Genomic DNA, 12,609 nt, shown 5'->3' with positions numbered 1-12,609 from the left:
GGAACTGAATAAAGAAGCACCTTTGATGTCAGGTTAGTGCTGGGCTGGGAATAAGCCTGTTTTATACAAAATCCTGTATAAACCTGTAGATATGAGGAAACATGAAGACAGGCACATCATTTTTCTTCTATTAGAAAATTAAATAAAATAAATAATAAAGTCCACTCTGGTTCCACATGACATTTTTTCTCCTTTACTAAAGCACTCAGAATTTACTTACCTGCACTCTGTATACATTGTATTCTGACGTCTCCCTCCAGCATTCTATTCCCATCACTTCATTCCATACCTCCCTTAGACCTTCTTTTTCATTCTTTCTGTTACCCTAGCAACAGCTACCTCAGTTCTGTAGATCCACTGCGCCTCTTTCTACCTCTTATCATTCTGTTCTTTCCCCTTTCATCTATCTCCACATCCCTGCATGTGGTTTAACCTCTTTATCTGTGTATCCTTTCACTTAAATCGGCTTCTATTTTCCACCAGCACACTTCTTTTTCCTTTTATGAGCTTCAATAGACAGAGTAAAGAAAAACATAAATAAAAATCTATGAACAGTACCAGCAAAGCCTCTCACCTAGTGAGGGCTAGGCACTGAAGAATAGACAATAGGTCACCTTTCCATAACCCATATCAAAAGATAGGAACATCTGTACGGCACAAGAGAAACAAAACACACATGGCTTAGCTCTAAAACAACTTATTACATTACAAATGCATGTATATTATCACTACAAACAATTATGGTCAAAATGAACGACCCAATGGGTTGTTTACACCTTGGACAGATTAACTGGAAAAATTTCACCTAGATATTGGTAAAAATCCAGCTCTCAGTACTTGCTGTCCAATTGACCAACTCAAGAGTGTTCTGCAATATGCTAATTTGTCAGAAACAAATGTAAAAACTAGAGGTAAAAATCTGCTTTCCCCAATGGAAAGTCAGGTAACACTCCTGTAAGTTAAAAGGACCAAATAAACTTTAGATTGAGTGGTTTTGATGTATAGATCATGCCCCTGCAGTCTCACTGCTCAATTATCTGCCATTTAGGAGTTCAATCACATTGTTTATGCTGCCCTAGTCACACCTCCCTGCATGTGAATTACACCGCCTTCCAAAAAGAGATATCTAATATTTAAACTTCCTTTATTGTACATTCTATTTAATTTTGAATTTCATATCTCCTGCTCTGTTGAGCAGGAGCCTCCAGTGTGTGATTAAAGTTAGATTTACAGAGCAGGGGAAAAAACTTCTAGAGCAAGTTAACATCTGATTGAAAATGAAACCATTTTTTTCATGCAGGCTGTGTCATTTGCAGCCATAGGAGGTTTAAACTGCCTAACCAGTAACTAAAGTGATTTAACTCCTAAAGGGCAGAGAACTGAGTAGTGACACTTCAGGAGCATGATCTATACACTAAAAGTGCTTCATTAAAGGGGCACTCAATGCACCAAAACAGCTTCATCTAAATTAAGTTGTCATGGTATCATGAGGCCCCTGAGACGCTTTTACCTCATGGTGTTAAACCGCTCTCAAACAGTCTCAGCTCACCACGGTGGCGTCCGGATTCAGAATTTTCAGTTACAGGAAACGTAAAGTCCCGCCGGGCAGGGGCGCCGCTGATTGGCTGCGAATGGTCTGCAAATCAGTGACTCCCCGTTCAGAAAACTGGCTTGGGAAAGGTACGTCTCTTTCCAAGCCAGTTTAGTGTTTTGCTGACTGGAGTGCCCTTTAAGCATAAATTGTTTTGATGCCTATAGTGTCCTTTTAACATCACTTGAGGAGAGTCAACAGTTCCTGCTGCTTCTGCTAATACACTGCCAATAGAAGCAGCATGCAGACCTCTCCCAGACAGAAAGACATTCCACCAATTCGAAGCTTCCGATGCAGTAGTTTGGGGACGTTTCTTATTAAATCACTCAACTGCTTGAGGTTCCACTTATAACACAGGATAAGTAGAATTGCTCAATCATACCAAAGTTTATTCGCAGCTTTAGATTTAGATTGTAAGCTTGTTTGAGCAGGGCCCACTTCCCTACTAGTCTATAATGTCATACATGTTTTGTTAGAATTAGATATGTGTCTTGCTTCCTATTTACAGTGCTGCAGAATATGTTGCCGCTATATAAATAATTGTAATTGTCTCTATTTATAGTTGTTTGATCAGAACTGTGTGCTAGAGACCATGTATCTGTCCACCCCCAGCTTTTTTGGAATGCATCCACCAGCATGTGCACTGTGCATAGGCAAGAAAATGTTCTCCTCTGACATCACTGATCCTGCAGGGAGTCTGTTATATACAGGTATTTTCAAAAATGACTGTAGTTATTAGCCAAGGTGTGCAGGGAGGCTGGGACTAGGTATTTTCTGCACCACAACCCATGCATTCAGCACAGTTTGTGGAGAACTCCAATTACCACTATAGCCCACTGTAGCGGCTATTAGGTCACAAGTTTAGTATGGTTTGTCAACTTATTTGGGACCCCGTGTGCCTGCGGGGCACCTAGCTTCTCCTGACAGAGATGTCATATGTCTCCATAGAGGAAAACTCGGGCAATACAGAACTGTGTTCATAAGGCTTTGAGCACTCACCTGATGCTCTCAGCCAAGCAGTGTGGTCCTGCATTGTTTTAGCCTGTACAGCTGGATTCATCAGCAGGAAGATCGGAATCAGGTGATGTGTACACTGAGTGGGACCCAAGTAGGTTGTAAGCCTGGTTGTAGTGGTTATGGTGCTTGGAGAGTTATTTTAATTATTATTAAATAATGCCTGCGGTCTCTGTTTGTCCCATCAATATGCTAGGGGGGTAAATTAGGTAAAAGCATTTTTTTATGCGTCACTTACTAATGGAGATTACTGTTTTTTCAACCTCTCAGACAATGGTACATTACAGATTTTATGTTATGATGAATCATAGCTCTTCATTCAATTAAACATGAACCTTTCACACTGTAATGCTAGATTACTGCCTGTATAGCTCACAAATCCACTGTAATGCAGAAAATATGTGTGCCAGATGGGAACCAAACCCAAGATAACTGGCCTTGGTTCGCATTACCAGTTAAAAAGAATATTGTACACTCCCTGCAACCTTAAAGTTGGTGTAATATTAATGAAATATACATTTATGTTCTCCTATTTTAGGCATAGGAGTTCATGTGTATAAGCGTGTAAATCCTGTCTATCCTGTCTTTCCATTTAATGTGCTTTATAGCAGGAAATAAGGTCAGAGGCCTATTGACAGGCTACACACAAATTAAGGGCGAGGTGCTTCATAATTCTCCCCATTATTACAACGTATTAGGCTAGATTATAAAGCCTTCAGACACATAACATTGCTAAGGAGTCATTTTTCTATACATGCCTGGGCTGTATTTTCAGACTCAACACAGACATTTAAAGAAGCCCATGTTAAAACATATGAAGGTCTGCAGAAACTAATTGTCTTCCTCCTAGATGAAAAGCCTAGTGTAAAAATCACTCTGATGTTCTCTACATAGAAACATAGAATGTGACGGCAGATAAGAACCATTCGGCCCATCTAGTCTGCCCAATTTTCTAAATACTCTCATTAGTCCCTGGCTTTATCTTATAGTTAGGATAACCTTCTGCCTATCCCATGCATGCTTAAACTCCTTCACTGTGTTAACCTCTACCACTTCAGCTGGAAGGCTATTCCATGCATCCACTACCCTCTCAGTAAAGTAATACTTCCTGATACTTTCTCTAATTTAAGACTATGTCCTCTTGTTGTGGTAGTTTTTCCTTGTTTTAAATATAGTCTCTTCCTTTACTGTGTTGATTCCCTTTATGTATTTAAATGTTTCTATCATATCCCCCCTGTCTCGTCTTTCCTCCAAGCTATACATGTTACGTTCCTTTAACCTTTTCTTGTAAGTTTTATCCTGCAATCCATTAACCAGTTTAGTAGCCCTTTTCTGAACTCTCTCTAAAGTATCAATATCCTTCTGGAGATACGGTCTACAGTACTGCGTACAATACTCCAAGTGAGGTCTCACCAGTGTTCTGTTCAATGGCATGAGCACTTCCCTTTTTCTACTGCTAATGCCTCTCCCTATACAACCAAACATTCTGCTAGCATTTCCTGCTGCTCTATTACATTGTCTGCCTACCTTTAAGGCAAGTGACATTGCCTGCCTACCATCTGAAAAACCTACCCCTAAATCCCTTTCCTCAGATGTTACGATGTATCAAATATTATATACCAGGGGGAGGCAACCTTCAGCACTTCAGGCGTTGTGGTCTACATCCCTATAATGCTCTTACACCCATAATGCTGGCATCATGGGAGGTGTAGTCCAAAACATCTGGAATGCCAAAGGTTGCCTATCATGCCTGTTCTATACTCTCCCCTTCGGTTTTTACGCAGTGTCTAGAGTTCGTATGAACCTCTCAAAAAGTCTAGGAGTAGTATTTATGTGTGCGTACTTATAGATTAAGTCCTCTTTCCCTTTCCAATTGTTATCCCCCTCCCTATTTTATTTGTTATATTTATGTTTAAAATAGATTTTTACAATGTTCAATAAAAATAATTTGATAAGAATAATGTTCCCAATGATTGGAATCAGAAAATAGCTGAACAACTCTATTCTAGCATTGCACTCTTGTGGGTAAGACTTCCTCTTGGGCAAAATAATTCTGATAAAAAGGAACAGCTACTAAACCTGTGCCCTTGCAATGCCTTGTGGATGGGCAGTGTGTGCTGTAATTCAAATCATATGTATTGTGTAAGAGTACATATAGGCTCTCATTACTTTTGCAAATACATAAGACAATATACAAGAATGCTGACATCAGGTTTATCTCATTAAGAGGTGAATTCCTGTTGAGGTTTCCAACCAATATTTTTTAGGTTTTACCAACAATATTCCAAAGGGGAAGAATGCCCTAAAGTATGATAAGTTGGGGCTTTTTCATTCTAGTGATGAAAGCTTTTTCACGTTACATAATTATATGCGGCCCATGTTCTGACGTCTTCTTTTTTAATTCATGGGAAGCAGAGGCATGGGAGAGTTGACTTCTACAGGATCATAATCCTTCCATCTTTCAACATGTTTTTATCTCCTAAATAGAATGTTACTTTATTATTTAGTAAATTATTTAGATAGAAATTCCCAAATCCTGTGAACAGGTCAAAAGCTGACCATATGGATGAAACTAGTATATTCCAGTTAGACTGGGTTATTGATGTAGCTCAGGTGTTTTCTCTCTTTTTTTTTCTGTCCCATACATTCTACAATGACAGGATTGTACAACAAAATATGTATGTTCTGTTGCAGTTGAATTCCCTTCAAAATTAAAGATATCTTCGAGTCAAGAAAGTTTCCAGACAGGTGAATATTGGAACTAATTGGTGATCATAACTGATGAGTAACTACACAGATAATTATGTGCTATTTAGGGCTTAAAAGGACACTATATTCACAAGAACCTTTACAGCTTAATGTAATAGTTCTGGTGTCTATAGAATGCTCTTGCAGTGTATTACATTTCTGGCTCGTAATACCTCTAGTGGCGGTCATTGAGACATACCCTAGAGGTGCTTTCTAGTCCAGTGCTGAACATTCCCCACGTAGATATATTGATTCAATTTATCTCTATGGGGAGAACTAATTGGTGCAGCATGGCGTCTTGCCGTGCATGCGCAACAGCCTCCCAATGCTTTACTATGGAAAAGCAATGGATTGACGGTGCCAGCCGCAGCGAGACGGGCACGGTGTAAGAGATAATGTGAGCAAAATCTCTTTTAATTTCCACAAAGAGTGGGCCGGTTTGCTAAACTGCCACTTGAGCACTATAGTATTCCTGACACTATAGTGTTCCTTTAACATTTTGGAGGATGGGGGGATCTCAGGATAAATACACTTACAATGTCCCAGGGTGACTTCAAAGCCAGCCATACACACACACACACAGCAACTAGAAGTCATCAACACCTCTAAACAAGAGATCATGTTTCATGTGGAATCATTTTCTTATTTTAAAGCAATGGTTTTGTTCAGAAGTGCACAAAGCCAATGGAAATAGTAGAACTGTATTAGAATCCACCCGTTTGTTCATTTTCTTCCCTTCCCCCAAGAAACAGAGAAGAGATACTCAATGCAAAAGGAAAAGACACAGAACACACACACACTCATATGTGAAATTGAAAAGGAAGTGAATGGAGGAAGAAAATAAAAAAGGAGAAAATAAAATGCAGAGGGGGTTGGTGAACCGAAAATACAAAGGGAATGTAATGAAAAGGAAAGAGGAAAGAGGCAGCTAGAGAGAGAGGGAGAAAGAAAAGACAGAAAGAAAGGAATGGGAAAGAAAGGATTGTGAATAGAAAACTGTACCCAGATGAATTGTGTGAGCATAAAAGAATGATTGCCTGAAAGGAAACAGCCACATGAAATAACCTCTCTTCAGAAGCAGTGCCAATCAAAGCTACAATGCAAATAATTCCTTTCTTTCCCTTTCTTTTTAACTTTCTGGTTTTCCAAAACAGGCTGAAGAGGGACTGGTGAAAAGGGGGCTGGGTAGTAGACATACAAAGTGCTTATATATAAAAAAAAAAAAAAAGTCAGTCAATGCAAAAACAAACAGATCACATGTCAAGAATCTAAAAAGGAATCTTAACCCTTAGAGAGCTGAGGAGGCAGCTCGCCTATCTGTAAATCTAAGAGTTAAATGCTTTCAATCATCCTAGGTGTCAATGCTGTGTACTGTAACTCTCTATCTCTTATGTTGATCGCCTGTTATCACAGGAAGCTTTAAAAAAAAAAGGCACAAAATGTGACAGTCTTGCAAAGTCACAATTTCTGCTGTATTCAGTAAGAGATCTGGAAATCTTAAGCTGAAACTCAGGAGCTCTGTGACATCTGACTGCCAGCAACAGTTAGAAATGCCACCAGGGCTATTACAGTTGCACTCAGCAATATGCAACATTGATAGGATACACAAATGTTTGGAATACTAGTAGCTGTAACAAAATCCCAGTCATCATCGATTCATTTATTTTCTGAATGATTGGCATCTGTTAGTGCTATATAAATGGCAATAATAATAATAATAATAATAAAACAGCCAGCATCCAGTGGAGTTCATCAGTGGCAAGTAAAACAACTCCCAAGGTAGCACTGGGTTCATTATGTATCATTTACATCCACCAGGGATAACTGGAATCAATCGCACGAGTTCCTAAGAGATCCCCATCGTGATTGATTAATTTTGCCAAGTTACAGTGTGTGGAGTTCATTTGCAGTAAGTAAAACGCAGCCAAGATAACAAAGGGTTTATTCACTAAACAGTGTATTGTGGTTTATTGAAAATCAACTTGCAAAATTAAGGACAAAAAGATATCAGCTGGATAATTTCTTTAACTGGACAATTTTTAATACAGGTAATTTAACTTCAATTCAAGCCCCAAGGCCTAAGGGCATTTACATACAGACGGAATTAACAGCAAATTTGGTGAACAGACCAAAAACAAAAATCAAGCTTTATTTAGCATTTAGTGTGGCTTCAAGTAGCTTATCAGATATCATGTGCATTCTACTGAACTCTAGTAGAGACATAATAAAAGAATACTTACTGATTAACATGAAATGTTGACTTTAAGCACCAACTGTTGTAGTGTCTTCAGAATTGATTTGTCTGGGGAAGAAATGACATATTGCATAAAATGTTTGTAATTCACACATTTGCCTTCTCTATGCAATGCCAGTGCAAGACAGATTAGCTATCAAGCATATGGTATTACGCAATTGACAAAACAGTCCATTGGTGGCCAAAACAAGTTTACCACTGATCTTTTTACTAAATTGTCATAATAGAAACTACTAATCCTAGTGGTTAATTTTCTATTTACTTCCAGATTTGGTTGCAAAGTCAGATGTGAAGTAAGACAGTAGGTTCAAATCAATGTGTTTTTAGATCAGTCAGTAAAGTGGACTCATGGGAAGATTGTGTACATTTAAAATGCACAATGGAATGTATTTATTGTGGCATCTTCTTAGTACAAACATCAGTAATGAAAGCTGACTCTCAGGAGCAGAACTTTGGAACATGCACAATGTCATCTGAATTACAAGGCAAACCCTGTTTTGGCCTTCAAGACTTATACCCATTGAAACAATAAGAAAATCAAATATGGTTTACGACTACAATGTAGATTTTGGGATACTGTCTATGCTGAGGCTCAATAAATCCACGGCACCAAGTCGAAAGAAAAAAACCCAGCTACCTGGCATCCAACATTTATCTAGCTGTCAGCCAGAAGACATCAAAATATGCTGACAGCTGCCGTAGTTAAATGAACACTCCAAGCACCGTAACAACTTCATCCAAATGAAGTTGGAATGGTGCCAGATGGCCCCTGGCGAACTCTTACCTCAAGGTTAAATCATTCTTGAACAGTTTAACCCCAAAGATGCCTCTAGCGCCGATCTCAACTCCTCCCAGGCAGCATCTGGATTCAGAAATTTTACTTTCAGGAGGCGTGGAGTACCGCCGCAGGTTGGCTGAGAGCAGTTCTCTGTCAGTCTCTGTCAGTCAGTGGCACCCCATTCATAAAACTGGCTTGGATGAGGTACGTCATTGATTGGCTGAGAGTGTCGTCCCTTGCTCGGCAGCAATCTGTGCTTCCTGACATTGAAATTTCAGAAGCCGGATGCCAACTGGGGGAAAGTTGAGATCGCAACTTGAGGTAAGAGTATGCCTGGGGGCCTTCTGGCACCATAAGGCACCATAAGGCACCACAAAAATGTAATTTAGATTTAGAATATCTCAGGAACACACATGAACAGTGGATGAAGAGGACTTTTCAGAGAAGTTCTACAAGATAAGTAAATTTAGGGTGACACTGATATTTAGAGTTAGGTAGTATGTTACAGCACCAGGAATTTGGATGTTTACGAATAAGGTTAGATTTACAATTAGGGTTACTGAGTGAAAAAGCTTCACCATAAATCTGACTACAACACTAACCTTAAAAGTGATACTAACCCATAACCATAGCAAACAACATAAGTCTAACCGTACTCTACATGAAACTGTCATGAATCATACAGTGTTACATAACTATCTAAACCTCGCACCGATTGTAACCCTGACATTAAACTTAGAACACTCAACATCCAGTTATCCCCTATCTGAGCTGTCAGTGCAACCCTAGCTTTATTTACCTATAGTCGCTGTGCAGGCAAGTTCATGAGATATGGCAACTGATCTCTATAAGGGAACTCACAGAGTCCCAAACCTGTCCATCTTGCGTACACTTGCTGGTGCAATTATTCTATGCTTGTGTGGGAGTGCGCGTTATTTACTTAAGTGAGAATTCAAATTGAATTTCAAATTTAAGGCTAGAGTAGCTGAGCTGGAAGCATAGCTGACTTAGAGGATTTTTACGGTTCTGCTATTTTGACCTTTAATTTGATATTCACTTGTAATTCACCTTGAATTCCCACTTTAGTGAATACTATTATTGTAAATATATAAATGTGTGCACAGGATAGTAACTGGCAAAGTATGTGTGAATGACTGTGTGAGTCTAGATGTGTAGGCATGTGTGGCTAGTATTGGGTGCATTAGCAAGTCGGGGGGGGGGGCGCGGTGGGGTTGATGTAGCTGTTTGACATGTGTGAGAATGAGTGATGGGATACAAGGTAGACTAAGTAGATAAATGTGTGACTACAGGGAATACTATATTTGTGTTGCTATTCCAAATTTTGCCTGGCTCCTAACTATTAGCAATGGCTCCTAATTTCTAGGATTTTTTTCATACTAACACAGGAATATCATGCCGATTGATAGGTAGAATCTTTGCTTAACCTACATGTTTAATTTTTTTTTAAAAAGAGACACGTAAACACAAGCATTTCAATTTAATATTTAAAAGTGATTAACTGAAATTTTGGAAGAACAGTCTAAATAATCTTTAAATTACAAATGCAATGTGCGTATCTTTAGAGGGCTGTCTCCACGTACCATTTTCAAATCCAATTTTGTACCCAAGTTAAAAAAACAAACTTGAATTCTGCACATTTCTCAAAACAAACAGGCAGTTTGGAAAAGGTAGCACAAAAAAAGTTATACTAGGGACTGATACAACAGTTCAGATTTTTAATAAACTATACATTTAGAACAAAATAGACAAACGTGCATTGCATAGCTACCTGACCGCTGACTGAGCAGAATGCATGTTGGAGAAGCTCCTCTGCTAATATATCAAACTGAGCACAGAATTTCTTATTTTCCGAGACCTTTCGTTGCCTACCACTATCTGCCAGGTAGCAATCCGACCTTGGTGTAAATATGATTTTATCAGTTATCGGTAATTTCTCTACACTCTTGGGACTGCAGTCTGTGTATTAGACCTAGGTGGGAAAGGTGGCCAATTCCCTGTTACTGGATGGTCATTCCTGTCATACATAGCCCTGTCTCCTTCACCCCAGACTGTGGAGGCTATCCTGGTCCACAAATACATCCCTAGCAACACGGTGGCTACCTAAGCTGAGACCTTAACAACAATACTTTGACTTTTAAACACGAGCCCGGTTGTTCCAAGATGGCTTTTGATTTTTACCACGTACAAAAGGTTTTAGTCAGGGCACCATAACAACTTCATCAGAATTAAGAGGCTCCCTGACCTCTGTAAGTCATTCAGCAGCACCCCTGACTGGTGGCAGTCTGTGATTCCTCTAGCTGATTTTCTGAAAGCGAATGTGGACAGGTAGAGCGAGGAACGCTCTGGGGAGCCAAATCTCGAGTTCGTGAACGATTTAACCTCTAAAGGTATAGAAGCACCAGAAGCATAATAAAGTTCTTATGGTGCCCAGAGTGTTCCTTTACGAATTTGGGATGAATGGTTGCTAATAATTCAACAAGGGCTTACTAAAATAAGATCAGCAGTTGATATCTCTGTTTACCCTACATATAGCTGGCGTGTTTTTGCATGAATCTGTTTATTTTGCATAAGTTACATAATTTTTAATTAATTCCTTTAAGAGGAACTGTCACTTCTTTGGAAATTATCCAGTTAAAAAAAAAAAAAAAAATCTCCTAGAAGTTGTGTTAAAAAATTTTGTGTATCACTTTAAATGTATGTTAAAGATTTCGCAAGTGACATCAGAATCCAGTTTAGCCCAAGTACAACCAGAAAACACACAATGCAAATGAGTAGAACAGAAACTTTGTTTCAGTTTCTTTTCTTCAGCTAAGTATGTTCAATGTCATAAAAGGACAATATTTATACCGATTACTGACAGATAGCCAAGATGGAGGAGTCTACATCCAGGAGAGATGTGTTGATTTCTGTATTTTTCAGGCCCCCCAAAAAAACACAAAAAAAAACACTTGTTTTTTTTTCTTTTAAACAGAATATTAAAAAGTGAAAATTAACCTTTACGTTTCAGATTCTATGAAGTCTTAAGATTCAGGTATAATCAACGGCAACTTGTGTAACTTGGGAGTCCTCTTGGTTCTACTTGAGCATAAAATACTCAGTGATTTCACTTTGTGATGAGCAGCTTTCTGGTCCTCAATGACTTCCAGAAGCTTAACGCAGTAGAAAATTGTTGTACCCGAATCAGTGGGCAGTCTGCCATCAGTTGTACAACTTGAAATAGTTGCCAATGCTATTTACATTTGATTTAGGTGGGTCTCTGATATAGAGAAGCTTAAAGGGACACTGCAAGCACCATAATCACTGCATCCTTCTGTAGTGGTTTTGGTGTCAGGAGTTCCTTGGCATTGTCCCACATATGATATCAAACTGTTTTAGTAAGGTTTGACAACTAACCTGGGTTTGCCAAGCACCCATGCTCCACCTGTTTTTTTCTAGAAGAGATGAAGGAAGTCACTTAAGAACATTTATTGTCCGAGAATGTCAGCTCACACTCTCTGCAAATTAATTCAGCCCTGTTATTCAAATGTCTCCTGCTAGAGGAGAGCAACTGTGTGCTTGACGAAACCTAGGTAAATTGTCAAACCTTAGCGGAGAGATGCAGTGCGTGACCCTATGGGAGCCAAGTAGCTTGTCAAATCGTACTAAAATGGCTTGACATCTTACAGGGGGACGGCAACAGAGCACTCCTAGTACCATAATCACTTAAGCTGGCTTTCATTAAAGCGAATCTAAATAACAAACCCAAGCTAGGCTTAAAAATGCTTTAGTGACTACCTGCATTTATATTTTACGGTTATCAAATCTCTAGTATAACTCGAGGTTTATTTCTGTCAAAGATTAAACCCAGTTAGGAGGCAGGAGACTGACTGCATCTCAGACCACAAAGCTGCATATATAGAACATAAAATCATAATAAAGAAATATAGTTTTATCTACAGCGTCTAGAGATTACACAGGGGCTGCTTCTTAAAATGTGCATGTAAGAGAGAGGATGAGAGAACAGGAAAGATAAATTTAGAACACAGAATAGCCATCCATCATTCTGCACTGTGATTTCCTTCTTCAAGGAAATGATCACAAAACAACCAAGATTTCTCTACCAGATTATCTATATGTTCTCATAGCTTCCTACTACTGACAGGGGCTGGTTATTTGAGAGTAGAGGAAACAATATCAGTTTTGCACTAAAGGAAAATGCAGCAT

The 12,609-nt window shown here is 39.0% G+C and overlaps 1 protein-coding gene across 2 annotated transcripts in view; it reads right to left on the bottom strand.

Moving 5' to 3' along the window:
- ZNF710 (zinc finger protein 710) overlaps window positions 1–7,656 on the bottom strand; it is a 43,635-nt gene extending 35,979 nt beyond the window's left edge. Inside the window, exon 1 of one of the 2 annotated variants that reach the window (XM_063448918.1) lies at window positions 7,594–7,656. The gene's annotated coding sequence lies outside the window, so the exon portion shown is untranslated. The remainder of the gene's footprint in view (window positions 1–7,593) is intronic. The other variant, XM_063448919.1, reaches the window with a different exon arrangement.
- Window positions 7,657–12,609: the final 4,953 nt, after the last annotated feature.

Source organism: Pelobates fuscus, chromosome 3 (genome assembly GCF_036172605.1).
Source record: "Pelobates fuscus isolate aPelFus1 chromosome 3, aPelFus1.pri, whole genome shotgun sequence".
Classification (NCBI taxonomy): domain Eukaryota; kingdom Metazoa; phylum Chordata; class Amphibia; order Anura; family Pelobatidae; genus Pelobates; species Pelobates fuscus.
Note: the sequence above shows the minus strand (reverse complement) of the source record. Positions and strands in the feature narration are given on the sequence as shown.